The sequence below is a fragment of the Sapajus apella genome, unplaced genomic scaffold (assembly GCF_009761245.1).
Source record: "Sapajus apella isolate SASKATOON/1434 unplaced genomic scaffold, GSC_monkey_1.0 scaffold64, whole genome shotgun sequence".
Lineage (NCBI taxonomy): Eukaryota > Metazoa > Chordata > Mammalia > Primates > Cebidae > Sapajus > Sapajus apella.
Window position 1 is genome coordinate 11,054,060 of NW_022437004.1, and position 27,908 is coordinate 11,081,967.

The following is a 27,908-nucleotide window of genomic DNA, read 5'->3' on the forward strand; positions in this document are numbered from 1 at the left end:
ATCATTAAGTATACTACACAACAATATTAAGTTGTATAGTCTTATTACAAAGCCAGGCATCACCCATAGAAAGACAGTAAACTCTGGTATCATCTGCTATGTTCCACATATGTGTAAACAAGAACAATAATGCTATATTCAGCTATTATATAAGGTGAAATATGCTAACTCTTCAAACCAAATAGCACTGGAACCTATAAGCCAGGCATCACCCATAGAAAGACAGTAAACTCTGGTATCATCTGCTATGTTCCACGTATGTGTAAACAAGAACAAAAATACTGTATTCAGCTATTATGTAAAGTGAAATATGATAACTGTTCAAACCAAATAGCACTGGAACCTATAAAGCCAGGCATCACCCATAGAAAGACAGTAAACTCTGGTAACATCTGCTATGTTCCAAATATGTGTAAACAACCACAAAAATGCTGTATTCAGCTATTATATAAGGTGAAATATGGTAATTATTCAACTAGCACTGAAACCTTAAGGTGGAAAAATTAAAATTGAGGAAGAAGTCAGATTTTAACAGGCTAAGATTTGATGTAAATAATATAATGAAGTAAAGGCACTAATATTAGAAAGATAGAGTAAGATGATGGAGTTTCCCTGACTGAGGATACAACAGTAAAGTGATATAGTTTCAAATATTGGACTAAGGGATACTAATTATATTAAATAATCCTGCAAACTATCAAAGGAGATGTTGAGTTTAGGGAAACTCTGATAGAGGGCAGTGAAAAGAACAGAGTGAAGGTGTGGGAGACAAGTTGGAAATTTTTAATAATTCAGATGATTGTTATTAAGACTGTGAAATGGGACAGAATGAATGGAAAGCAAGAAGTAGATGATGTTGCAGAGATTGAAATAAAAATACTGCACAAACAAATAGATCTTAGGACAGATGTAATTGGTAAAGATCTTAGTAACTAGTATTTGTTACAGATTTTTACATCTATATTCATGAATAATATTGTCTGAAATTTTATTTCTTTTAATTTCATGTCTGGTAGGAGTGCAGGTTAATGCCAGTCTTATACTGAGTTTAAATGTCTTTCTATCTCATCTGTTTCCTGCAAGAGTTTGTGTGGAATTGTCAGTACTTCTTCTTTGAATATTCAGTAGAATTCACTAATAGAATTCAATTCTTTAATAGATATAGAGCTATTTCTTCTTGAATGAGCTTTGGAGGTTTCTTTTGAGGAATTTGTCCATTTCATTGAATTTATCAAAATTATTGGCAACAGTTGTTGATAATATTTTTTCTTATTCCTTTATTTTGATGACATTTGCAATTATATTCTCTATTTCTGACATTGGTGATTTGTGTGTTTGTTCTATTTTTTTTTTCTTGAACAGTTTGGCAAGAAGTTTATTAATTTTATGGAACTCATCCAAAATTAGCTTTCAGTTTCACTGATTTTTTTCTATTTGTTTTCTGTTTTCTATTTCAGTGCTTTCTGATTTTATCTGTATTGTTTCCTTTATTTTGCTTTCTTTGAATTGAAACTGTAACTCTTTTTATATATTGTTACGGTGCAGATTTAGAACATGAATTTGAGACCTTTCTTTTTTCATAAAACATTTGATGTTTTAATTTCGTTTTCACAACTGCTTTAGTTGCATCCTGAAATTTCTGATATATTTGTTTTCTAAACTTTGTAATTTCAAAATAGTCTAGATTTCCATTTATTCACTATGAAAATTATTTGGCATTGGTAGGGAAGATATGATTATTATATAGATTACAACACTCTAGAAATGAAGATTCAGACAAATTTAATACTCAGAACTGGGTTTTTCAAACCAGATAATCTGCTTCTAAGTCTTTTGCTCTTCACACTACACCACATGGCTTCGTGGGCTACATTACAAGTTCTCAAGTGTGGAAGATTTGAAGAAAGTTGAGTGTATCAGCCAAAGTTTTGAATACGGAAAGAGAAACAGATTTTTTTTTTTTTTTTTTTTTTTTTGAGAAGAAGTTAGCTGTTTTATCCTACGGTGAGCTGGAGCTATTGATGTGAGAAATAAAAGGGCTGTCTTGTTAAATGCTTATACATTGAAGCATCCTAAAATCTGCCCCTAGAGACTATTTCACCCAGAAGAAAGGCACTTGCCATTTTCTATTTCTTAGCTACCGTTAGTTGAATTGGACTAAATATTGTTTCATTTACCTCACACCTATACCTTTCCATATTCAGGTAGAGACTTCAGTTCTAAAAAAAAACCAGAAAACTGAGAACAATTGGAAGTAGGATCCTTGAGATGGCACAGTGGTTTTTAGATTTATAAAGTCTATGAGTAAGTCCTAGCAGAAACTTATAGAATCCAGAAAAACTCTGGCCACTATGCATCCTAGTCAATTACATGTTATACAGAAATATTTGCATTATTATGGAGTATCAGAGTAGCAATCCAGGGCATAAAAGGATGTCCTCTCAAAGGAGGAAGGGAATAGGCAAAACCGAATAGAAGCTGAAATGTATGGGAAATATACATGTATCATCCTCCCTATCAATTTTACATCTGAAAAGATTTTTCAGAATCACTGTTGGAAAATGTGCTGGGACAAGATGGTTTGCTCGCCATCTTAACTGATATACTTTAAGTGCAATTAGCTACTGTCTTCTTTAAGAATGAGGAAAATAAATAAAATAAAGGCCAAACTTGAATATATGAAATAACAATACAAAATAATAGAAAGGAAACAACATCTGGATGACCTAGCAGAAGGATTTTGTTTCTGAAATGATTTGCTGCAGGAACCAGAAAAAAATACTATTAGAAAACAATTAGCATTCCCAAAAGTACAGAAGGAAGCGTTATTTTTTCATAAAAACAGGAGAAAGCTATTTAAAGAGACAATGTTCATATGAAATGGTAAGAGAGTAACTTAAAATATGAAAGGATTGTGATGAAATGTTAAATTATATTAAAAGGATGAAAATCCAAAAAACTCAATAATGTACAGGCTTAACTTGGAGATTAACCAGAAACAGAAGAAAAGAATAATTAAACGGTAGAAGACTTACACTATTTTTTTGTCTCTGATATTTCAGTTAATCATAAAAACACATATCTAGAAATATGAGAGTCAGATATACTCCATGGGTCTTGTCTTCAGTTAGTATGTACAGAGAAACAAGCATATACCCATAGAACTCATCAATATTCAGGGGTTTAAAGAACTCCTAAATGGCATTCATGTATCCCATGTTATATGAAAACTTCCCAATATGCAGTGGAGCTGAATAATCTAACATTTCCAAAACCCAATATTCCTATGAACACATCATTTTCCCCCAACTGGTTATGACCACTCAAATAAGTTTTGGAAATGCTAGGGTAAGTAATATTAAACATATTCCATTACTTCATTAATTTTCAGAGCCTCTTACAGGCAGTGTCTCAATATGTAGCTGTTTAAAAATATGCTTACTCTCTGCCAGACATTGTTCTAAATGTTCCACACTTAAATCCTCCTAGCAATCCTATGAGGTAGGTACTATTATTTTCTCTATTATATATAAAATCTGAGGAAAAGTGAGATGAAATAACTTGCCTGGTCCACACAGTCTGTACATTGAGGAAGCTAGGATTCGACAATCTGGTCCAGCGTCTATTTACCACTACAATAAAAACAGGAAGCAGAGCACACAGGGACCATTAAACTTTTTATTTGAGGTGAACCTATCAATTTCCATAGAAGTGCTTTATAGAGCATAGTATGGAAAGTAGTAAGGTGATTGATTAGATAGCTTGAGCCACATATAAATACATATGAAACTTACACATACACACACACAGTTAAATAACTTTAAAAACTAACCAACAATACAGAAAATATTTACAAAACTTAATCACCTATGAGGTAACTTAAGATATCTCAATATATTCCAGGCAGACTTTGTACATTATATATTCTTCGACAACAATGCAATGAAACTAAAAATTATTAACTGTATTAGTTATAATGGCAGTTGCAGATGTAGGATTTCAACGAGTTTTAAATGAAATAGAAATTTCTTTCTTTCTCACAAACAATTATTTTGTAAACATAGGGGAGCTCCTTGGTGCCAGGCACCTGGGCTTCTTCTATTAATATTTGCTTATTCCACACACCTCGACAGGCCATCTCCACCCTGGGGTCCAAAGTAGCTGCTCCAGGTCCTGTCTCCTTCATGTCTGCATTTCAGGCATTAAGATGAGGAAGACATACTTTTCCTTTCAGAATAAGAGTTTGCCCCATTTCATCATTCCATCACTTTCCCTTGTATCTCCTCATGGAATTTAGTTACATGGCAAACCCAGCTACAAGAGAAGTTGGGAAGTAGCACTCTTTAGGCTGGTGGTCATGTGAGCTAAAAAATACGTTATTATGTAAAAAGAGATTAACTGATATTGAGGTGCTGGAGCAACTAGTAGCTTCTGATGAACAGAAAGGTTCTCTTAACTCAGATAAAAGATGAAATCAAAATTATAATTACAGAAGGATTAAAACTGGTGAGATACTGCCAAACCTAACTCCAAAGAAAATTTAATGCTTTAATGAATTTATGTTGAATATGAAAGAATGAAAATAAATGGATTTATCAGTCTAGTCAAGAAGCTAGAAATAATTATTCTGAGTATGAGAAAAGCAATGAAGAATTAATAAAAATACAAATGTAGTTTAATAATTTATAAAGAAAAACAAGTAGAATGATTAAATTTGAACATTAGCTCTTCAAAAGACCATTAAAGGAGATAAACTGCAGAAAGTGCAAATCAATAAAAAAGAAGTTGCATATATTTAACATTATATATGAAAAAGAATATAACTACAGCTATAAAGGAAAATTAATCATCATAAGATTAATAATCATACCAGCACCTAGTACAGTACCTGGCAGAGAATCTGACATAAGTACGAGGACCTTAATTATTAATAAATTAATGAATAAACTCTGGCTTACAAAACTCTTATCTGTAAAGTAACTAATATAGAAATATATTATAATAACAAAATCAGCTTAAGAAAATCTTGAAATATGAATCACCAAAGCAGAGAAGAAGAAAGGAAATCAGTATTTTTCTGGCACATTCTATGTACCAGGTGCCTTACATAATTTTTGGCTTTTATTTAATCTTTATAACCCTGCAATGAAGGAATACTACATTTCAAAGCTTAGAAAACTGATTTTAAAAGGTTCAGTCTCAGACAGTAAATGATTGAATTGGTGTTTGTACTAGTCTGCCTAATCTGGACGTTGGTGTTCTTTCCTCTGCACTCTTTCATTATTTTTAAGACTTCTCTTTGCCGAGAAAATCCTACCAAGTTACTTACACCTGAACAGGTCCATTTTATCTACTTTACTGGTTTAAATGTTGGGGATTTGCATGAGACATTTTTTGAAAAAGGAGTTTTATTCTTACAAAATATTTTTGAAAAAATGGATCTAGGTGAAAGGGAACTTATCTATGCAGAAATTTCTCTTATGTTTCAGGACAAACCATATTGTTTCTAATCAACTGGTTTGTTTTATCTTTAGACATTTGTGGGCATTATAATTGATGGTGCTTTTCTCTCCTCTTGGCTGGTGGGAAGATAAAAAAACAGAGGGCAGTTTATCTCTAAAACCCTATAATGCAATATCCCATATATATTTTTTGTGCTAATATCTCTGATTTCATTTTCCCCCTTCCTTTTTTTGACTTTTTGTGTCTTTATTTTATCCATGATATTCTAAATATTTTTGTAAGTCATTTAAAAGTGAATGTGTACTAGGGGTTGTGTGTATAAAAATATATAAAACTGATAAACACTTTTCCTAATCACTCTCTTATTTTTGTATACTTAGTCGCTTACATTATACATTTCTGCTTTCCTAACATAGTTTGCTAGCTTGCTTTGGCACTAGCAGTGTTTGAAATTGCCAGTTTTACCACTGGCACATTTATGGTGGATATTATTATAACCCATATTTACTTTATTAGTAGTAATAATAGGATTTTATTATAGAAAGAGAAGAAAGTCAGGAATGGGGAGGGAAAGTATAAAGGAATTCATTTGATCACATAGTGAACCACAAGAATGGTGGTGAGCAAATCAAATCATGGTTGAAGAGGATATGGCAAACTCAGGCTTGATTTGTTCTGAGAGTATCAAAGTATAAGCTAGTACATTGGAATGGAGTCAGCAGCAATTTCAAAATGGTAGTAGTTCCTGTGATAAGGCAGGTGATACCACCAGGATTTCAAGGCACTGTTTTTCAGTTTAAAACAAAATTCAGCTAATTGCTAGCAGTACAGAGCAGAGTCCAGTTCCTAAGAAGTAATATCTAACACCCATCAGAGCTGATTTGATGGGAAAAAAATACTTATTTTCATTCTCATTTTCGATAGGCTCATTGGCCTGGCAAGTTCTTAAATGTTTAGTTACTAAATTTACCTCCTCATTAAAACCTTTTACAAACTATCCAGCCAGCTGTTGAGATATTAATATTTTAATTATTAACTTAAATGACCTCTTTGTATATAAATATAGATATTCACACTTTTTATTTTTGCTGAAAATATTTTCCTGGTTTTTTATTTAAATAGATGTGTATATTGTTTACAACTTAGAGAACTTGTGTTAGATTTTTAAGTGTTTCCTTTTGAGTGTATTGATCACCTTGAGAGATACTGCTTCAGATGTAATTCCAGGTATTGGCATGGTGGAATGCCTTGAAATAGACCAACATTCCTGTTGAGAACAATAAATGGTGATTTTTTTAAAGTGCATATGAATTCTGCATTTTCTGCTCAATTTTTCTTATAAAACTAAAATTACTCTAAAAATAATGTTTATTAATTGAGCATATACAAGGGTACTATGATCTGAGTGTTTGTATCCTCCTCAAAATTTGTATGTTGAGGTCGTCACCCAAAAGGTGATGGTGATAGGAGGTGAGGCCTTTTGTGAGGTGCTTGGGTCAGGAGGGCAGAGCCCTTGTGATTGAGATTAATACCTTTATCAAATAGACCCATGGGAGCTCCTTCTTTCCTCCTTTCCTCCTTTCCTTCCACACAGTGAAAAGACACTATCTATAAGTCAGACACCTTTTTCTTTGGTCATGGACTTCCCAGACTCCAGGACTATAAAAAATAATTTTTTGTTGTTTATAAACTATTTAGTCTGTGATACTTTGTTATAGCAGCCTGGAGGCACCGGGGAACTGCAAGAGTAAATAGAACTAGGGAGACTAAAGATTTTGGATGGAGACAAAGTTAAAAGACAAAGTTAAAGCTCTTGGACTGAAAATAGTTTTTTCCTCAGGATATTTGCCAATTCTGGTTTCAGGATAAGCATCTGATAATCCAGGGTTTCCTCCTGCTGTAGAACAAACTACAGGGACAAAGAAAAGAGCAAAGCTTTGGTAGATTCCCAGGCTTAAAGATGAAATTTGAGATCTGTGGAGCTAAGATTCTAGCAAGAAGAGAGGGGTAGAGTGACCCTGACACTTGACAAATTTTCCTCACCGGATATTTGCCATTTTCTAAAGCTACACAGGTGAGAGCCAAGAAGCTGAACAGCTTCAGATAAACAGATGGCAGATGTTTGCACTCTTGCCAAATTGAGTAAACAACAACTAAAAAACATTTCTCAGCATACCAGAGAGAATAACCTAAGTAAATAAACTAAGTTCTAGTACAAAAGTTGTAGATGGGTACACTGAATGAGAACAAGCCAGACGTAGAAAAAAATCATACTAAAGCTGTAACTGATCTTGATTTAGCTCAGTCCCTGATTAAATCAAGCCCTCACTTTACTCACTATAACTTCCTGGCCATAAATAAATAAATAAATAAATAGTAAAGTCGAACCCTCTCTTCAGGAAGATAATATCATATGGAGAAGCTACAGTGACAAAAATTTATTAATGACAAACATTTGATTATATATTACCAGAAAGGGGAAAAAAAAGACTACATGAATTTTTAAAATAAGATAAAAGACTGAAAAAAGAAAGAACAGATGATAAATACATTAGAAATTAACAGGCAAGAACTTCTAAGTAAATATAATTAGCATATTAAAATAAATACAGGAAAAGTTAGAGAAAATAGATGAAAAAATTGAGAATTCCACCAGCAAATTAGAATATGTAAACATAAATAAAAATTTTAGAACTGAGAAATATAATAATTATAATGAAAAACTTCAAAGATGTGTCTTAAAGAAGACTAGACAGTAGAACAGAGGATAATAAACTAGAAAATGAGTTAATGAAATCAGGCAAACTGAGGTACAGAAAAAACAAAAATACAGAAAAGCAGAAGAAAACTGTAAGGTGGTGTAAAGATCTAATAAGCATGTAATTGGATCTCATAAGCAAGGCACAGAGAGAAATGGGCAGGAGCAGTATTTGAATATACAATGGCCACAAATGTTTGGCTGATGATCGAACACATCAACCATTGAGTTCAGAAGTTAAGAAGGATAGATACAATAGTGAAGCTGCTTCATATAAAAACAAAAATACAATCACACAAATAGTCACATTAATAGAAACATTGCCTTAAAAGAGTATCAATACATTAAAAAAGAAACAATAAAACAAAAAGACAATGAAATAATATCCAACTCATCAAAGAGAATCCTATGCCAAGAGAAAATATCCTTTGAATATTAAGATGAATATTCAAATCAAATATTAAGATGAAATCAAAATTTCACATAAAAAAATGCTGAGAGAGTTAAACTAAAAAAATAATTCTGATAGAAGGAAAATTATTTCAAAGGGATAAAAATGAGGAAGAAAATGACAAAAAGAAGGATAAGTACACAGTAAATATAAATGAATATTGATGTTAGATAACAATCATACTTGTGGCTTGGGGGCTTTATGCATACAGAATTAAAATGTATCATAAAAACACAAAAAGCAGAAGTGGGATAAATTGAGTCAAACCGTTCCAAGATCCTTATATCATCTGGGCAGTGAGAAAGTAATAACTTATATTTCAAAGATGCATGTTTTAATAATTATGTTATCCACAATAAAACAAACACAAAGAAATGTATAACAAAGTAGTAGAGGGAAAATTGAATAGTGAAAAATAATTGATTAATTCTAAAGAAGATAAGAAAAGACATAAAAATATAAAACAGATAAGTTATAAAGAAAACAAATAGTATGCTAATAACTATCAAACCCCCATAGTAATTATATTAAATTAAAGGGATTAAAGATTGAGTAAAAAGTTTAAAAATAAAACTTAACTATGCTGTTTATTAGAAACATATCTTAAATATAAGAAAACAGAAAGCCTAATTGTAAAAGGATGTGAAAAATATATACTATAAAAACACTACTCAAAAGAAAGGTAGATATTACATAAATGTGAGAAAAGCTAGATTTTTAAGACTAGATCAATTTCTAGAGAAATGCTGACCAAATGTCAAACTAACAGAAGTATATAAAATTATAAATTTGTATATACCCAGTAACTTAACATGTTACTGTAGATGGATGATGGATGGATGGATGGATGGATGGATAGATGGATGGATAGATGGATGGATAGATGGATGGACAGTTAGATAGATAAAAGTTGGCAGAAGTAAAAAGAGAAAAAAGAATTCCAAAATTACAGGAAAGAGTTTAACTCACCAATCTTCATAGCCTATAAAACAAACAAACTTGTAAGAATAAAGAATATCTAAAAAATACAACAAATAACTTATTGGTGTAAATTGACTATTGCATACAATTAATGCATAAAATTGACTAGTGCATAAAATGTATATTATCTTTAATTGCATACTCAATTGTACTAAAAATTATTATTAGCAAATGTTAACTAATTGAAAAATACAGAGAATATACTCCTGGCCACTACTAAATTAAATTGTAAAATAATAGTATAAATAAGTATAAAATCTCCAACTTTTGGAAATTATGCAATATACTTTTCAATAATACATGAGTGAAATAAGTCACAATGGATACACAAAACCTATGTGCTAAATAGAGTATGATACAGTATATCAAAACTTTTGAAATAATATTGTTTCTTAGAGACTTGTTTACAGCCTTAAATTCTTACATTAAAAAAGAAAAGGAGCTGATAACATCTAAGTTTCTATCTTAAGAAGCAAAAGAAATAAACAGCACATTAAACCCAAAAATGTAGACTGAAGTAATAAAGATAAGAGCAGAAATCAATGAAATACAGTAGAAAGCAAACACACCACAGAGAAATTGAACAAATACAAAATTGCTTTCTGTTTTTGAAGAATAAAATTTCTAACCACTTACAGAGCCGATCAAGTAAAATAAGTGAAAACTCACTTGCCAATATCAGGAACAAAATAGAGGACATTACTACAGGTCCTATATGTTGCACAAAAAAACAGTCTTTCAAGTTGACTTCGCCAGTGAATTCTTCCAAACATTTAAGAAGAAATAATGCCAATCCAGCATAAACCTGTCCACAGGGTTAAAAAATAGGGAAAACACTTTCCATTCTTTTTATGAGGCTAATATAACCTTGATATCAAAATCTGGAAAAATATTACCAAAAAATTAATATCACACATCAAATTAACCTGTTTCAGGACTATAGATGAAAAAATTTCCTGAAAAAAATATTAGCAAATCAAATAGAACAATATATTAAAGTGATCAGTTTTATTATATGAACTGTAGTGGTGTTTTACCAATGAAAAACAGATGAATATAATTGACATGAACAGAAAAGAATAATAATGCATTAAATTATATTAATAGATTACAAAGTTAAATATTATTTATTTTAAAAATTCTTTTAGCAATTTAAGAACAGATGAGTCTTCGGTTCTACATAAGCACTTCAGATAAAGTTTCTACAAATACCATAGTTAACTGTAAATTGTTGAAAGCGTTTTCAGAAATTGAAAATGAGACAAGTGTCTGGAGGTCTCAACTAGTGCAAAAAGGCAAAATAGAGAAAATGGAAGGGAGAAGGATGTTATAGACATAAATAAAATCGCCATTTATAAAATATATGATTACATATGTAGCAAATCCAAAAGAATATCTAGACAAATTATTGAGATTCATAAGTGACTCTAACAAGGTCACAAAATACAGGGTCAATACATAAAAATCAATTGCATATCTATATGCTAGAAAGATAAAATATATAAAAATTTAAAATATAACAATAGCAGAAAACAGAAGCTATTCAGGAATAATTTAATAAAATATTGTGCAAACTCTGTATCCTGGAAACTACAAAACGTTGTTGACAGAAATTATTGAAGGCGTAAATAAATGAAAGAATATAACATGCTCAAGAGTTGTAAGAAAAAACAGTGTATAAGATGGTCATTCTCCACAAAATGATCTAAAGATCCAACACATTCCCAATCAAAATCTCAGATGAGTTTTTATTCTGGTGGAAATTGATCATCCGATTCTAAAATTTGTCTAGAAATGCAACAATCCAAGAATAGCCTAGGCAGTCTTGTAGGAGAATAAAACGGAAGGACTTTCATTACCAGTTATCATGTCTTATTTTCAAACTGCAGTAAAAATGACAGTGTGAAAAAGACAAATAGATGAAAGAAACAAATGAGAGTCCAAAAAGAGACCCACATTCATGTGCCCATATGACAAAGATGACACTGTAGGGTCAGGGGGAATACATGTTTATGATTCCATTAAATAGTCATACAGAAAAATTAGCATTTTTGACAACTACCTCATCCATACAGAAAAGTAAATTTCAGAATTGTAGGTCAACATTTTAAAATTAAAGAGATTAAGAAGATTTACTATGGTTTTTTCGTTGGAAAAGGCAATGATTTATTAATCAGGACACAGAACATGTTAATTTTACATAAAGGAAAATATAAAATGGATAATAGAGTTAAGTGTATAAGTTTTATTACAGTCAATTTAAGGATGTTCAATAATCAAGAACATAGAATCAAAACCAAGACACATGGTAAAAAGCACATACACACACACATACATATACATATATATAACAAAAGTCTTATCTAGAATAAACTAAGAACACCTTCAAATCAATTTTTTAAAGTATATAATCCAGTAGAAAGATTGGCAAAGGACTTGAATAGACAATTCACAAAAGATTATATCCAAATGACCAATGGATGTGATATAAGACACTCAATTTCAATGATCATCAAGTTAATGAAAATTAAAAACCAAATTGAGATGTCTACTAACCCACTCAGATAAAATGAAAAAGACAGATAATTCTAGTGTCGGTGAGGATATGGTGCAACCAAAACCTCATGTAGTGCTAATGAGAATATGAACTGGTACAAGTACCATAGACAGTGGTTAAACAGTATTTTCTAAAGCCGCATATGAGCATTACCAGCAATTCCACTCCTTGGTATGTCCAACAGAAATGAGTAGTATATTCAGCATCCCCAAAAACAAACATTCTAATTATCACAGCAGCACTATTCATTTTAGCAAAAAGCTGGGAACAACCCAAATATTCATCACCAGTAGAATGAGTAAATCAATTGTGGTATATTCATATAATTTAATACTATAAATTCGTGAAAATAAACTACTGCTACCTGCACCAACATAGATAATAACCAAAGACATAATGTTGAGTAAAAGGAACCAGACTAATAAATACTGCATGACTATATTATATAAAAATCAAAACCAGGCAAAATTTATCTATGATTTTAGAAGTTGGGTAGTACCCTTGGGGTTATTAAGTCCTTGAAGGGAACATGAAAACTAATTCTGGGGTGCTGGTAAGGTTCTAGTTTTTGGTCTGGAAGGTAGGTACGCAAGCACGGTTACATTGTAAAACTTCATCAGAAAGAATACTTATGACTATGCTTTTGTTTTATGTGTTACATACATTAAAAAATTGTAAAAAATAATTTTTCAGAAATGTATCCCACCAGTCTTGATAACATACTGCAGTCCATTAGTTTTAAGTAATTTCAATTCTTACACAATTTTCTTTGTGTACTATGTGAATTTAAACTGATGTTATAGCTAAGTAGCTATCCGTACAGCACTTATCATAAATCTTTTCTGCTGTTTGAACATATACTTTACATATTTTAATCATTTTTTATAAAAAGTATTTATATTCTATAAGTGTATATTTCCAGTTTTATTCAGTATCTTGTTGTTTTATTTTTTGGTTGATTTTAAAATAGACGTAACTTTCAGGGTACTCCTTCATCACTCTTCACGATTTGTTTATATTCTCATGTGTTTACTTTTTCACATGAATTTTATTCACAATATTGAAATAACTCTTTTCCTTCAGTTATCTTATGTAAATAAAAGGATAAATCATCAAAACTTTTCATGCAGGATTTGACCCAATCATATTGGTGTCATAAAATGAATACACAGATATGAATAATGGACTGGAGATAGAAAGACTAAGTATGGAAGCAAATTTTAATATTAAAGGCAAGATGTGACTAGCACATGAGACAACCCTGAGAGAGGCAGGAGTAAAAAGTGGTAAAAGATCCGAGAGAAGTTCATGACGTGTAATCGGTGATCAGATAAAAACAATAATTAAGAATAATTTCACCTTTAACTATTTGGCAGATGTTGATATTAAAAGTTTTAGATTTTAAATGGAAGGAGAGAGATTTGGGCTATAAGATAATGACCCTAACTTTGTAGCACTGACCTCTGAATTACCTGTCAGATGCCCAAATGAAAATATGATCTGGTCAGGTGTGGTGGCTCATGCCTGTAATCTCAGTACTTTAAGAGGCCGAGGCAGGCTGATCACTGGATGCCAGGAGTTGAAGACCAGCATCGCCAACATTGTGAAACCTCAATTCTACTAAAAATACAAAAATTAGCGGAATGTGGTGGCACATGCTAGTCCCAACTACTCGGGAGGCTGAGGCAGGAGAATCATTTGAACCCAGAAGGCGGAGGTTGCGGTGAGCCAAGATTGTGCCATTGCACTGTATCCTGGGTGACAGAGTGAGACTCCATCTCGAAAAGAAAATATGACCTAGACAAGATCAGCCATTTTTGTTTGGCTGGTTTTTTGTTTTGTTTTATTTTGTTTTTGTTTTTGATAGTGTATTCCTTTGTCACCTAGGCTAGAGCAGTGGCATGAATTCAGCTTACTGCAGCCTGAAACTCCCTGGGATCAGGTGATCTTCTCACCTCAGCCTTGCAAGTAGCTGGGACCACAGGCACACACCACCACACCCAGCTAATTTTTTGTCCTTTTTGTAGAGATGGGGTTTTGCCATTTTGCCCAGGCTGGCCTTGAACTCTTGGGCTCAAGCAATCCACCCGCCTCAGCCTCCCACTCTGCTGGGATTACAGGCATTCACCACTTAGCCCAGCCTAAGCTCTTTTCTTATTTTAGATTTGAGAGTTATCAGCATGTATGGCTAAGAAAAATCATTGAAATAACTTTTGCACTATAAGGGAAGAAAAAAAGACACACACACACACACACACGAATCAAATTTAAGAGTTGGCTAGTATCTTAACTGACTGCTACTTATAGCATTAAGGTGGCTTCCTCCAGGACAAAGTGTGCAGGAATGCTCTCAGAAGCCTCTCTAGCTAGAGCCCAGGTTCCTGGTCTGTTGCCTTGGTTCCAGTTTCAGCATCTTAGCCGTCAAATAGATGTGTTGAGATTGTTTTACTTGATTCCAAGCTTGCCTTTGCAATCTTGACTTTCCAATCTTTCTCTGCTCTATATTCTACCATCTCTCTGTAACTTTCACTCTATCCCTGTAACCAGGTCTTTCTTCCAGAACACCAGCCCAAGAATTGCCCTCAGAGCTCCTCCTTTGCTTGGAAGGAAGGAAGCACTAAGGCATCCACAAAGCAGGCAGAAAACCAGCAAACAGACAAGAACCCCATGGGTTTAATGGCCACTGCTTTTCTAATTGTCCTAATTGCCCTGTCACTTTTTTATCACCAATTGTTTTTCCCACATTGGTGAAAACTGATCCAACATATACTCTCTTGGCATCCTAAATATTGCTCTCCTGGTATTCTTCTGGGCATCCATCTATTATCAAAATAATTAACATATGTTCAGATACTCTGCCAAGGGAGAAAGTTCTGATTGTTGAAGTTCTTCTTTAACACTATGCCTTGACTTTGTGGCAGTCTTGTCATGTTTATCAAAATAGTGTCATCTGAACTCTTCACAAAATCCTTCAATGCTTTCACTTCTTTTGTCCCCTTCCCTTGTTTGTCTATTCTCTTTGTTTCTTCCCAAAGTTCAAGAATTTCCACGTATGCCCATATCTTTATAGCATACAATGCTATCCTCAACCCCCTTCCACTATCCATGTTTTAAAATATATTTACCCTTCTTTTCTCTTTTTTACTATTGATTTACATCTCATCAAGCTGTATCTGGAAAATTTTTTTTGGTTAACATTTCAAAGTAATTCTTGTATTAAATATGAAATATGGAGCAATTAGCTTTCTGGTTGTTTTTCTTTTTCCTTTCTTTTATTTTTTACATTTTTTTTTACAGTAGCTTCACTTCACACCCCCTTCAGAGTAGAACTGTGAGAAACTTCATTACCTAATTGGCATTTTGCTGCATGATGTACCGCCCATAAGAGAATCTGTTTTAGAAATTACACAACAAATCCATTCTCACTGCATTTAGGCAAGGTTAAAAAATATATTTTTCATTCTAAAAGTATTCATGAAGGGATAAATGTTAAAAAGATCAATTCCATAATAAGTAGAAAATGTTTGACATCTGGTTAGTGGGAGGGGGGATGAAAATAAGAAAAAAACTAGAGATGATATAATTTCTGAATCCTTACAAGTTTTAAATATTTGAAACCTAACATAATGCTGTTTTCTCTTCTCTCTGAATTTATCTCTCTCTCTCTCTGCACTTTTTCTTCCTTAAATCCTTTAATTATAGCCCTAAGAGCAGCTGCAGCAGTGTGGACTGTAACTATGATTTGCTAACACTTTAAGTTTCTTGGTTTGCTGCAACTGGCTACCTCCTAAAAAAGATTAGGCTTACACCTCAGCTCTCAGAGAAAATGTGAGGGCACTTGCACTCAGATGAGACTAAGTGCAAGCAGAGATGGACTGTACTAGGGCCAGTTTATGAACTCCCTGAGATCTGCCTGAAACCGCCTGCATCACTGGACCTCAGCCACTTGCCTCTCTGGTGTGGGGTAGAGCAAAAGAGGCTCTAGTGGAAGCCTCACACCTTCCACAGTTGTGATGTCCTTGATACTGCCACTGGTACTGCCATCTCCATCACCACAGATTTAGGAGCCTCCACAAACTGCATCTACTGACATAAAGACAGAATCTACCCATTGGCTGTATTAGTCACATGGAGGCTTTGACTTCTCCAACATATATCTGGAGGGGCGCGCTGACACAACCCAGAATATGGCGGCATTAATGCTAAATGATAGACTTTAACCAATAAAGGAGAGAAAATGGAGGGGGCCAGCAAATAAATGTTTGCCATCCCTTTCTGTAATTATTATTTTTTACAATAGTTTAATATAGCCTCTCTGGAGACTTCCTGCAACAATTGACAATCAACTGGGATGCAAGGCTGTGAAAAAATTGGGGAACAAACTTCTTAGCCTTAATTTTTCCTTTTCTTTTGCTTTTCTAAAATTCTATCCTCAAGAAAGCTATAACACATAAACTTTTAACTCAAGGTCTGTTTTCCAGGGAAGCTTATGCAAGACACGGGCTAACTATCAGCAAAAAGATACCTTACACTGGCACTTCTAAATGATGACAACTAACCTAAGGATATGGAAAATTTGAAAGAAGCATGAAAATATAGCAGGCAAATAGTAAATTTTCAGAAACTACCATAGTTCTATAAGAGATAAAATAAATTTTAATGAATAAAAATATAAAAGTAATAAAGTGAATAAATACCCAATTATATAAAATAAATTTATCAGAAAGAGTTAATAATTATTTTGTGTGCAGCTAATAAAATATCATCAAAATGTATACAGCAAAAATGACTGAAAAAGCAATAATAAAATAAATTCTCAATCATAGGGAGAGACTTCAATTTACTTCTTTTAATTGTTGATATGTTAAACAGAAAGGAATGGAAATATAGATAATTTAAACACATTATCAACATATTTCTAATAGCAATTTTTAAAAAACCCAAGAATCAAAATATCATTTGACTTATGACTTGAAAAGAAGTTGTATAGTCACTCAGAGGAATATTATGTAGCCATGAAAATTAGCAAATTACAGCTATGTGCAACAGCATGATGAATCTGAGAAACAGCCTTGAGTGAGAAAAGCGTGTTGCAGACCATATAGACTAGATACCAAACTATGAAGTGTAAAATCTAGAGATAAATACATTTGTAATAGAATCTATTTTCAAAAGCAAAGGAACAATTAACCCAACATCTAGGATACAGATTGCGTTTTGGGTTTGGCAGAGGGATGGGATTTGAAGGAAAGCATAGATACAGTCTCAGTGATATTGGTAATATCTACCTTATTAGCTGCTGGAGGGTTTGTGACTATTTTATTTTCATGCTTCATTACTTTCATGTAAGTTGCATATATTATTTTTATGTATCAAACATTGTAAAATAAAAGGATATGTAAATTTAAAAATTGATTTTTAAAGTATATGTCTAGTAAGTAGAGCAAGGTGTACCATAGTTACTGAAAAAGTTATTTACAAAAAATGAGTTTTACCAATTTTGTTACCAGGCTTTACTTACTACGGATCTTGAATTTGGTCTAGAGATCATACTACACTGAGTGTCCTAGATTCTCCATCAAAAAAACTGTAATTTAAAAAATGATAAACATTGATCCAATTTAATGAGCTACTTCCCAATTTTACTACACGATTTTTTTCAGTATGGAAGGCCTGTATGGTAACGTCCAGGGAAATTCGGCATGTTTTATTTAATGGTGTTCAGAAATGTAACTATAATTTTGAAACTACCGGTGAACATGTGCTAAAAATATATCAGTATAGAGGAATGCCGGCATTACTTGATGTCATTTAAATATTCTTCTTTAAATTATCATATGCTATGTATGTATACTGTATAGTGTTACATACCCCTAGTCCCCAACCTGCAAACCGTTAGTATAATCAGTGCACAGAGCAACAATATAAGTGATAACCCTAGAGAACATGAAGTGCTACTCTGTTCATTTTAAAGCTACGTACAGTGAAATGTGCATATATAGTCTGTATCTCAATTATCCACATGCGTTAGGAGATACACAATGATTACTAGCTTGTTCCCAACAGACTTGAATTTATTCACATACTACCTGTGGGGACCATGGCAGTTTTATTATTGCTCTGATAGATCTTCTGCATTTGAAGAAAGTTGATATTATGACTCCCCAATATAAAGGTCTGTAGTGAAAAATCAAATAGAGTAAAATATTCGTATCACGATGTCTTTTTCATTTATTATGAGGACTCAATAATTGTAAGCTGTTATCATCATTATATGGTTGGAGTAGTGCTGACATCCATGACCAGCTTCTGTCTCAAAAGAAACAGTGTTGGTATGTTATTTTTTCTAAGACTTTGGACTAGCCAGGCTCTAGAAGAATATAGAGTTCATATATATGGAGATAGTAAATACAAGAATGCTGCGTATATGAGTTTCAGCTACAAGAAACAGAAGACCCAACTAAAAGTGCCTTAAACAATAAGGAAAATTTATTATGTCACATATTAAGATTTCTTTCATAGAGATAGGGTGGTATTGGGTTGCTTAATTCAGAAGCTCATGAATTTCGGCAAATGCCTAGGCTGTTTCTATCCTGATTTTCAGCTATCTTCAGTGTGTCTGTTAGTCTTCCCAAACTTGCCAAATCGCTACAGAAACTTCAGGTAAGCTTCACATAAGATTGTTCAAAGATGGGATGAAAAGGTATCTCCTCATTTTGTCTGAAGACTATGGAAATAACTTCCTAGAAGATGTTGTCTCACGTCTCAGTGATGACAATTGCATCTCTTGTCCATTCACAGAAGTTGGGAATGGAAAGGATGTTAAGGGTAGGTAACTGACAGTATCTGTTATGTGGAGGATGAGAAGTAAGTGTTGGAAGTAGCAATGAAGAGGTTAATCGATGAACAATTAATTACTGTATAACATCTATTACAGAGAACAAGTCTATGAATATTTGAGAAAATAAAAAAATGAAGATGGCAATATGTAGTTAGAAAAATAAATGGTAATTTTTATGACAAAAGCAAAAGTACCAGCAGAGATATAGAATTAAGTAAAACAAGAAAAAAATTACAGAAATGTAAAACAGTATTATCTTATTAGTTAATGTATAGTGAATATCATTATTCTATGCATATGTCCTCTTTATCTTTAATTACATTTCCCTCAAGGGAAATAACACTCATTTTCAGTATTAGCACACCACATGGCTTACAGTTGTTGTTGTTGTTTTTTTTTTCTTCTGGTTGTTAACTGGACACTAACATTTTAAAAAATAAACAGGGGAACCTAGAAAAGTTAAATTATCTGCATTACACAATTTGCAATTCAAGAGGAAAATTATAATGATAAACTAAGCACTTAGCATGCATATATAATATTGTGCTTAGATTCTTAGGCTTACTGACAAATGATAAGCATAAAAACACTTACACAAACAAGGAGGTAAATTATACTTTAGTTCAAAGCCATCACAGAAGCCATAAAATTCCTCCCTGTGCATTTTTGAATTTGAAAATATTGATGATTTATATATACCATGTACTAAATAAAAATAGTCATCAAGAGAGTGACCAGTAAATATTTAATGGATTTGTGAACATTAGAGCTATTATTTTTAACTTGTTTCCATTATAGCTAAAAGGAATATTGAAAAAAAAAATTCACAGTGGTGTTTTCTGCTGAAGACACCATGTTTTTAAAGGCTCTGAACTCATAAAAATTTTAAAGCTAATAGCAACCTTATAAATTTTCATCCTGCCTCCTAATTTTACTAATGAGATCCAGGCAGATAGAGTTGAGAGACTTTATTTATTTTTTTTTTCAGGTCATTCAGCTGGTTAGCTGCTTGCTAGGAATGACTTCCCCTCTTTACAGCCTCCATCTGGACATTGTTCACAGGATTTTTCTGTTTTCTTCTCTAATCTGTTACTATTGTTGATTTTTTTTTCTTTCACTGTTAGAATACACGGAACTCCCAAACTCAAATTTTAAAGAAAACAAATAACATATATCAATAGTTTACTTAAATTTAAACAATTTCTTGTAAAAACATAACTATGGAGAGATGAATTTTGTTTCAAGTCAGCTGTACTCTAAACCGGTGAAGGGTATTTCCGTCATAGCTGGGAAACCTAAATACCAGTGCTGTTCCTCACAAGCATCCCATCCTCAGTGTTATCCAAAAGAATATTTAATAACATAAAAGAATGATTACCATAATTATATTACTGAACAAAAAATCAACATGTTTCAAAGTCCCTTTCCCAAAGCTATGTATAGTCCCTGGAGGAAGACTGGTCTGAAATAGGACCTTACCTCCAATCCTTGTCCCTGCACTAAAACCTATCACTCTTCTTTCCTCCAAAGTAAAATGCCCACAAGGGGACATGACCCAACATTATCTTCTGAATACACCTCTGGATTTATATTACTTAAGTCATCTGCTTCATATAAGCACATCCTTTAGGCAGTTTATACTTGGTCTCATTACTTTCCACGTCCGTTTCATATGCTGGTAAAATCAGCTAGCTATTTCCCATTCAGAGATTCATTCCTTCAACAAATATTTGTCAAACACCTGGTGTATTCCTGGCATCCTAATAAGCTATGGGGATATTTTGGTGAGCAAGAAAGACACAATTTCTCTCCTTACAGAGTATCTAGTTCAAAAGGGAAGAAAGGCTCAACGTGCTATTTGCTCTGAACCAGAAATTACGGAGTATGATGAGCACACATAACAGTGACACCTAATACAACTTCCAGAGGAAGTTCCTTTTAAATTGGATACTGAAGGCTGAGTAGGGAATTCACAGGCAAAACAGGCCAATTTCATTTTCACAATTTTGTTTCCAACTTCTTTTTTATTTTTCAATAAAATCATTCTTAAAATAACATTTTAAGATCTAGAAGCTTTTCATCTGGAAACTGTTAAGTCTTTTGCACCAGGATTTAGCTGCCACACCTCGATTTCTGCCTTTCCTAGAACTGAATCTTAACATCTGAATTTAATTTCTGCCATGGCTGTGGTTTCTCAAGGAAGGGTCACTATCTAAAAAATCACTTAACGTAACATTTAACTTTGAGATTATAGGATCCACTCTGGTTCCACTGAAGTATAACCTCTGGGGGACATAGGAGAGTACTCAAATTTGCATGATTTTTAACAAGTTCCCTTCATATACCCTGAATTCTAAGACTTATTGGCTGCCATCATTGAATGTATATACAGAATGTAACTAAAATCCTCCTCCCCAGTTTTCTTCTAATTTTCTCAAAATGGAGTATATTTGCCCTTTCATGGGAAAGCTATCTCTAGCTGTCCAAATGCCAAAAACTCACCTTGATTATTTTCCCATTACATTACCCTAAGGCACTATGTTGGTATATAAGCATTTCTTGGGACTAAAATGACACATGCCTAGGGCAATCACCAGTTATTGCAGCCCTCTTACTTGGGAGAAGTAGGAGTTAGAAAGGTCAGTGTTCAAAATTCCTGTTTTGCCTATCTAGAGTTGTATATTTTTATCTACGAAAATAAAATCATAGTTACTGTAAGTAACTAGCCTCTGGCCAACTCAGAAAATTGGGGCAAAGTTTATCAAAGTACCCTAGAGTTTTTGACCCAAGATCCAATATTTTACCAACTAAATCATTCTGATGCCAAAGTATATTGTATAAAACTATTACTTTAGTTAGGATAAGAGTAGCCTACTGTGAAAATGACATCTAATGATAATTCAGTGGCTAAAGGAAGATTCAACTTTATAGTGTTTTAAGTTGGGGAGAGTGCCTGCTCTACATAGTTTTAAAAAATTATTATTATACTTTAAGTTCTGAGATACATGTGCAGAATGTGCAGGTTTGTTACATAGGTATACACATGCTGTGGTGGTTTGCTGCACCCATCAACCCATCATTTACATTAGATATTTCTCCTAATGCTATCCCTTCCCTAGCTCCCCACCCCATGACAGGCCCCAGTGTGTGATGTTCCTCTCCCTGTGTCCATGTATTCTCATTATTCAACTCCCACATATGAGTGAGAACATGCAGTGTTTGGTTTTCTGTTCTTGTGTTAGTTTGCTGAGAATGATGGTTACCAGCTTCATCCATGTCCCTGCAAAGGACATGAACTCATCCTTTTTTATGGCTGTATAGTATTCCCTGGTATATATGTGCCACATTTTCTTTATAAACTCTATCACTGATGAGCATTTGGGTTAGTTCCAAGCCTTTGCTATTGTGAACAGTGCTGCAATAAACATACGTGTGTATGTGTCTTTATAGTAGAATGATTTATAATCCTTTGGTTATATATCCAGTAATGGGATTGCTGGGTCAAATGGTATTCTGGTTCTAGATCCTTGAGGAATTGCCACACTGTCTTCCACAATGGTTGAACTAATTTACACTCCCACAGACAGTGTAAAAGCAATTCCTGTTTCTCCACATCCTCTCCAGCATCTGTTGTTTCCTGACTTTAATGATCGCCATTCTAACTGGTATGAGATTGTATCTCAATGTGGTTTTGATTTGCATTTCTCTAATGACCAATGGTGATGAGCTTTTCTTCACGTTTGTTGGCCGTCTTCTTTTTAGAAGTGTCTGTTTAATAAATGATGTTGGGAAAACTGGCTAGCCATATGCAGAAAACTGAAACTGGACCTATTCCTTACACCTTATACAAAATGTGACTCAAGATGGATTAAAAACTTAAACATAAGACCTAAAACCATAAAAACCCAATAAGATAACCTAGGACATACCATTCAGGACATAGGCCTGGGCAAAGACTTCATGACTAAAACACCATAAGCAATGGACAAAAGCCTAAATTGACAAATGGGACCTAATTAAACTAAAGAGCTTCTGCACAGCAAAGGAAACTATCATTAGAGTGAACAGGCAACCAACAGAATGGGATAAAATTTTTGCAATCTATCCATCTGACAAAGGGCTTATATCCAGAATCTACAAATAACTTAGACAAATACATGAGAAAAACAACAAACAGCTCTACATAGTTTTTAACTGACCAAGGTTCCTTTCATTGGTCCTCTTCCTTTCTCTAGGACATTCTAATTCTCTGTATTATAAGTCAGGTTGCTGCAGATTCCAGTTAGTGGGAAGGGGAAGAAGAGCATGGAGAAAGCCCAAGAAATGCATGCATGATTTCCATTCATATTATAGAAGTGAAAACCTAGTCTTGTGGTTGCACATAATTGACATTGAAGCTCAGAAATGTAATCCCTGATTGGGTGGGTGCATTCCCAGCTCCAATTGTGGGAAAAGGGAAGAAACAGATAGTGGTATAAAACTAGCAGTCTCCATAACTGTCCTTTAGAAATGCAAACTGAATCATAATACTTTTGCCATAGATGGGATTACTGGCCTTATGGGAGTGAGGGTGGCTTGCATTTTTTTTGTGAGCATAGAAATTAATTCATTTAGTAAAAAAATGGGACATATTTCCTTTTGGAAAATAGGTCTGTGCCATTTATCTATTGCTGCTTAACAAATCACCTCAAATCTTAGTCCCTTGGAACAGGGATCAGCAAACTTTTTCTATAAAGGGGAAGATAGTAAATATTTTAGGCTTTCCGGGCCATATGGTCTCTGTTATAACTAATCAACTCTGCCACTGTAGTGTGAAAGCAACCTTAGACAATGCACAAAATCATGTAATGGACTGGATCTGGTCCATGGGCTGCCAACCCTCAGTTTCAAACAAAATTTTTATTTTATTTTTTCTCATGAGTCTGTGGGTGATAAATTGTACTCCAGTTAGCGGACAGGTCATCTAGGACTGAATGGTCTACAGTGACCTTGCTCATATATCAGGTAGTTTAGTCCAGGGAGCCACAGCTGGTATAGTTCATCTCCACCTAATGTGGTCTCTCCTCCCAGCAGCTAGCTCAAGCTTTTTTACATGGCAGTCTCAGGGCTATAAGGACAGCAAGCCCTAATGGGCATGTGCTTGTCAAACCTCTAATTTTATCAGATTTGCTAGTGTCATATTGGCCAAAGGAAGTCAGCTGGCAAAGCCAGATTGAAAGGGGAGAGAAATAAAGTTTAACTCTTGATGAGAGGAACAGCAAAGTCATATTGCAAAGATGTGTGCATGCAGGGTTAGGACCAATTATTTCAGTTATCCTTGTAAACAATCTACCATGAAGTCTTTGAAATAATAAAGGACTTACATTTCAATTCAACTTCAGTAGTTTTTGTTTTTTTCTCTACTAGAAAGTTACTTAAGTAGATTCTTAAAACGAACTAATTGAAATGCTTTCTAGGGTTAGAAATGTGAATGTTTTAAAAATAACGTTATCTTTACATTTTATAAACTATTTCAGAAAATGTATATGTGTGACATTTTAAAATATTATAAATAATTAAATTCCAGGCCATAAATGAAAAAAAGGATCTTAAGAATAATCCATATTGAAGACTACCTAGATGAGAGTTTTTAAGCAGGCAACTAAGCAGAGTTATCTCTAGACTGTTTAATCTTTCCTTAAATTTGTTTCCCACAGTGCCTACCTTTAAAGTTTCAAGTTACACATACTGTCTGTCATCATGATAGACCGAGTGGCCTCTGGCTCAGATTTTTCTATGAGAGCTTTCTAAACAGTGGGGCCTATAGCAGCATCAATCCTCATATTAACTTATCAAGAAGTGTTGAAGAACTGAAGCCACGAATTTAATCTAATTCAGGGGAATGGGTTAAAATTCCAGGAGGTGACTTGAGCTTCTATATATATTTTATGTGTATGTGTATATGTATATGCACATAAAATATATATATACACATGGATATATATGTGTGTGGATATATATACACATATGTGTGTGGGTATATATATATATATATATGTACAGTGGGAAATAGATTTTTCTCTAAACTAATCATAGAAGAAATTTACTATTCGAATATTAGTAATTGTTTATCTTCTTTACAAAAATCGGATAATATTTAGGAGAAACCATTTCATCTATAAAGTCAGTAAAGTCATTTTTATAAGTCCTTCTCTCCTGGAATCTTCATGAACTAATTGAAATGTCTTCTAAGGTGTTAAAAATGTGAAACTGTTCTATGTTCTACAGACAATAGGCTGAATTAAAATACTGCACTGATACCAGTATTGGTGTTTACTATGTACTGAGAATCGTGTAAAATGTATCATCCAATGAAAGGCTTTCAGAATCCTATGTGGACCTGTCATATTTAATTTTCCTTTTCAGATAAAAAAAAAAAAAAACTTTAGGTTCATAAAGGTTAGGAAACTTGCCCAAGGTCCAGTGCTATTCTGGTAAGCTGGCACATAGCAAATAAAACCATGATTATCTGATTTGGTGTGCCAATTTTAGAGGTGTAAATAATCTCATCTTGGCTGATTTCAAACTACCCATTATGTCACTGAGCACAATGTTGGGGAGAGATGCACACAATCAGCTATCATAAACCAGTAGGAGGTGACGCTGACACATGACTGCCAAGATCACAGATACAATACGAAGTAGGAGAGCCAGGGTTTGAGCTCCCAGTTGTCTACAAAGCCCATCCTCTAAATCATCATACAGTGATGCCCTCCCAACATAATAAACTACTCACCTGACAAATCATAAAAATTATGAATGTCAATAACATTTTTAATTTTAGAAACACAGATGTCTTTGTGTACTGTTTCAGAAATTAATACAGGAAATGTTTTTTTTTTTCAGAATTATACAAATTATATGATAGAGCTCAAGGAAAAGTTTTATGCTTCTTTCATTCCATTATCCTCTTTTTTTCCCTTAAGCTTTCACAATTTCTTTGTGTTATTTCTTATTTGTATTTTATTGGGACATTTCACCTTAAATTTCTTATTTTTGGCCCACAACAAATTTCTTTGCTGTTTCAGACTGTTTGCTGCTGCTGTTTCTTTTCTTTTTTTCATTTTCATCACATATTTATTTTTTTCTTACCTTATGGCACAACTTTCACACTTTAACTTGTTGGTTCTTCAACATTCTGGTTTGAGCAAGTAAGAAGATGAATAGGAAGAAGCCCTCTTACTAAAATAAGGTGGGCTCACATTTTTAAAATTATTTAACCGCTTTGTATCAGAGATTTTTCATCTGCAAATAGGGATGACATAATACTTACCTTGGGCTGTATGAATGGTTGATCAATTAAAATAAAACAAAACTATAGACTATACCAGAAACAAATATAGAAGTCCTGAAACAGGGGATGATGCCTTGAAAATGGATGAGATCCAAAATTATTTAACACAAATAAAAAAATAATTTGGTGATTAATAGGGACTCATTTTAACAATTTGGAAACAATTGAATTTTTCAAACTGATAGCACTTTTTTCACAACATAAGCAAAATTGTACTTGGGCACTCCCTTCACTTAACAGATTTTACACCAAAATTTTTATCCTTTGTTAAAATAAAAAAGTACTCAAGAATACCATTTACCATTATCATGAATTGAAAGAATGATGAATGAGAAAATCTGTTTTTCCCAAATTATTTTATATGTGTTAAGCTTTAAAAAATAAGGAACACAATTTTGCAAATTTCTGATTGGTTGAGGGGACATTTATGAAACCATACCTGTGATGATAGATCAATGCATGGTTGCACTACATGAGAGTAAGCAAAGAGTTTTAAAACTCATCGGAATTTTCCTAATTTCTTCAAATGTTTGAATTGAAGTGAGTAGATACCCAGCAAATTTTTTTCATATGCTTCTGTGAAAATATAAAGATATACATTAAGTTGGCTCCTTTTCATAAAATGAGTTCCATTGTATATTTTCTTCCAATATATAGACAGAATATATGCTGTGAAATAGCTAGTTGATAATGGATTATTATCACAGTCAATAAGTTAAAAAAAATCTTACCTTTTGTCTGATGTGTCAGTTTTATAAATCCATGGCAAAATTGAGTGGCATCTTGATTTTCTTTTGAAATTATTACTTTTATTATGTAGATTATGTAGCATATCTAGAGTTTTGAAGAGTTGTACAAAATGGTGAATAATAAATTTTCTCTCTTTTTTTGCCTAATGCGTTTTCAAGTACCTCTAGGCGAATGAAAAAAAAATGGACAGGAAATAGGGTCAATTTAGAAAATTAAGGTTCTAATAAATTAAAACCAGCAATAGAAACAATATGGAACTCTGAATCAGGAAATACAACCAGAAGTGAATTCGATTTAAATAGTGGTTAATTATAATTAAACTTCAAGCAAAATTTGTAAATCATGTATAAGGCCACTGAATGAAAAATATAAAAAAGTTTGCATTTTGTGTCTTTTTATTTACTTTTTCTTCCTCAACTCCTATCCTGACATTGGTATTGTCCTCTGAGAAGCCATTTTATGTGACAAGTAGAAGATAGCTTAAGAACAGAAAACCAAACACCACATGTTCTCACTCATAAGTGGCTGTTGAACCATGAGAACGCATGGACACAGGGAGGGGAACATCATACACCGGGGCCTGTCATGGGGTGGGGGTCCAGGGGAGGAATAACAGGGGGTGGGGTGATTGGGGAGGGATAACATTAGGAGAAATACCTAATGTAGGTGACGGGGGGATGGATTCAGCAAACCACCATGGCACATGTATATCTATGTAACAAAACTGCAGGTTCTGCACATGTACCCCAGAACTTAAAGTATAATTTTATAAAA

General features: G+C 33.3%; 1 long non-coding RNA gene across 1 annotated transcript; it reads right to left on the minus strand.

Moving 5' to 3' along the window:
* Nucleotides 1-1,951: 1,951 nt before the first annotated feature.
* On the minus strand, nucleotides 1,952-27,827 carry LOC116530002. The gene is made up of 2 exons (XR_004259779.1): nucleotides 26,824-27,827; nucleotides 1,952-4,314 (listed from the first exon to the last, which is right to left on the minus strand). It is a non-coding gene; the product is annotated as an uncharacterized LOC116530002 (long non-coding RNA).
* Between the last annotated feature and the right edge of the window lie 81 nt (nucleotides 27,828-27,908).